Genomic DNA, 2,872 nt, shown 5'->3' with positions numbered 1-2,872 from the left:
CATTCTCCATCCCGATTCAATTCGTTTGGTTATAGTTTCTCCTTTTTCATTTTCGATCACTGTTATACCTCCTTTCTTTGGTACTACGTGTACAGGACTAACCCATTTGCTATCGGATATAGGATATATGATACCTGCCTCTAATAACTTCGTTACTTCCTTCTTCACTACCTCACTCATGATCGGGTTTAGTCTCCTCTGATGTTCCCTAGAAGTCTTACAGTCTTCTTCTAGCATGATGCAGTGCATACAAATAGAAGGACTTATCCCTTTAAGATCGGTGATGTTGTATCCTAATGCGGTTGGATATCTTCTTAAGATATGTAGGAGTTTTTCGGTTTCAAGTTTTCCTAGGTCTGCATTGACTATTACTGGTCGTTCAAGTTCTAAGTCTAGGAATTCATATCTCATATTTTTAGGAAGTGTTTTCAGGTCGAGGGTTGGTTTCTTAAGGCATTGCGTAGGATCTGATGTTATTGCTAAACATTGGTTCAGTCTGTCTTCTACACGATAGTCGGATAAATCGTCATTTTCGAATTCTGTTTCTTTTATGCATTCATCGATGATATCCATGAAGTAACATGTGTCTTCTATTGCAAGTGCTTTCAAAAATTTGGAAAGAATAAACTCAATTTTCTCTTCTCTTACTTCGAAAGTGAGTCGTCCTCGTTTTACGTCTATGATAGCACTGGCAGTTGCTAAGAAGGGTCTTCCCAATATAATGGGGGTGACTTCATCTTCTCTTATGTCCATAATTATAAAATCGGTGGGAATGTAGAATTGACCTATGCGCACGGGAACGTTTTCAAGAATTCCTACGGGATATCTAACGGAACGATCTACTAATTGCACAGACATTTTAGTTGGTCTTAATTCTCCCATTTCAAGTTTCTTGCATATGGACAAGGGCATAACACTGATACCGGCTCCTAAATCGCATAAAGCTTTGTCTATGACAAATTTTCCTATATGACAGGGTATAGAAAAACTACCAGGATCTTTAAGTTTAGGAGGCATATTTTGGATTATTGCGCTACACTCAGCAGTGAGTGTAACAGTTTCGTTATCTTCAAGTTTCCTTTTATTAGATAAAATTTCTTTTAAGAACTTAGCATATGAGGGCATTTGTGTAATAGCTTCTGTAAAAGGAATTATGACGTTTAATTGTTTCAGTAGGCCAACAAATTTTTTAAATTGCCCCGCGTCTTTGGTTTTAATTAGCCTTTGAGGATAAGGGATAGGTGGTTTGTAAGGCAGTGGAGGTACATAAGATTCTTTTTTTTCTACGGTTTCCTTATTACACTCTTCCTTTTCCTTAGGTTTACTTTCTTCCTCAGTTGACTTTTTAGAGTTTTGGTTCTCAATCCTTGGGTCAGATGGTCCTTCTACCTCTGTACCACTTCGTAATATAATTGCATGAGCGTGGCCTTTTGGATTAGGTTGTGGCTGTCCAGGAAATGTACCAGTTGGGGCAGCAGTAGACGCTTGTTGTTGAGCTACTTGCGAGATTTGTGTTTCCAGCATTTTGTTATGGGTAGCCAGGGCATCTACTTTACTTGCTAGTTGTTTAATCTGTTCGCTAGTGTGTACATTCTGGTTTAAGAACTCTTTATTGGTTTGCTATTGAGAAGCTATGAAGTTCTCCATCATGATTTCCAAGTTGGATTTCCTAGGAACGTTATTGTTAGGTGTAGACGGGGTCGGCTTTTGATATCCAGGTGGTACAGCTGGAGCTTGACTGGGAGCTTGACCTGGTGCGTGTAAAGCGTTATTACTTTTATATGAAAAATTAGGATGATTCTTCCAGTTTGAGTTATAGGTATGCGAGTAAGGATTTCCTTGAGCATAGTTCACCTGCTCTGTTTGAATTCCTGTTAGGAGTTGACAATCTGTAGGAGTGTGACCTTGAATTCCACAGACTTCGTAATTTTGAGTTACGGCAACCACGGTGGCTGGAGGTGATACATTTAAACTTTCAATTTTTTGGGCAAGAGCATCCACTTTTGCATTAACATGATCAAGGCTACTTATCTCGTACATGCCACCTTTCGTTTGAGGTTTTTCTACCACTGTTCGGTCGCTTCCCCACTAATGATGATTTTGGGCCATGCTCTCGATAAGTTGATAAGCGTCAGTGTAAGGTTTATCCATAAGCGCACCACCGGCGGCGACATCTATTGTTGTACAAGAGACCATTGTAGAAGGTGTGAATTACTAACCAGTCTTCTAAACCATGGTGTGGACAAAGTCTCATCATGTCCTTGTATCTTTCCCATCCTTCGAAAAGAGATTCGTTACCTTTTTTCTTAAATCCATTTATTTGGGCTCTCAACATAGTTGTTTTGCTTGGAGGAAAATATCGGGCAAGAAAGACTTTCTTCAACTCATTCCATGTGGTGACTGAGTTGGAAGGAAGAGACTGAAGTCATCTTCTAGCTTTATCTCTTAACGAGAAAGGAAAGAGACGAAGTCGAATTGCCTCTGAAGTGACACCATTAGCTTTAACAGTGTCAGCGTATTGGACAAATACGGATAAATGAAGGTTTGGATCCTCGGTAGGATTTCCAGAAAATTGATTCTGTTGCACTGCCTGCAACAACGAAGGTTTAAGTTTGAAGTTGTTCGCTTCGATTGCGGGTGGAGCAATACTCGAATGTGGCTCATCTTGCGATGGAGCAGCGTAATCTCGAAGAGCACGAGCTGGTTCGGCCATCGCTGGTATCGTTAAAGGAAGGAGATTTTTGAGATCAGGAATTTCGATTGGAGGAAGATTGTATCTAGCACGATACTCCCGAATTCGTCGTAATAATCGGAGATATCGTTCAACGTCGTTGATTCGTAAGTAGTACAGCTCGCCTTGTGAGCGAGTGTG

General features: G+C 40.3%; 1 non-coding gene across 1 annotated transcript; it reads left to right on the top strand.

The window, feature by feature from the left end:
* The first annotated feature begins 2,228 nt into the window (after positions 1–2,228).
* LOC127109457 (small nucleolar RNA R71) lies at positions 2,229–2,335 on the top strand. The gene has a single exon (XR_007796740.1). It is a non-coding gene; the product is annotated as a small nucleolar RNA R71 (small nucleolar RNA).
* Positions 2,336–2,872: the final 537 nt, after the last annotated feature.

Source organism: Lathyrus oleraceus, chromosome 7 (assembly GCF_024323335.1).
Source record: "Lathyrus oleraceus cultivar Zhongwan6 chromosome 7, CAAS_Psat_ZW6_1.0, whole genome shotgun sequence".
NCBI classification, from domain to species: Eukaryota; Viridiplantae; Streptophyta; class Magnoliopsida; order Fabales; family Fabaceae; genus Lathyrus; species Lathyrus oleraceus.
The sequence above is the reverse complement of the archived record's forward strand: the minus strand, read 5'-3'. Positions and strand labels throughout refer to the sequence as shown.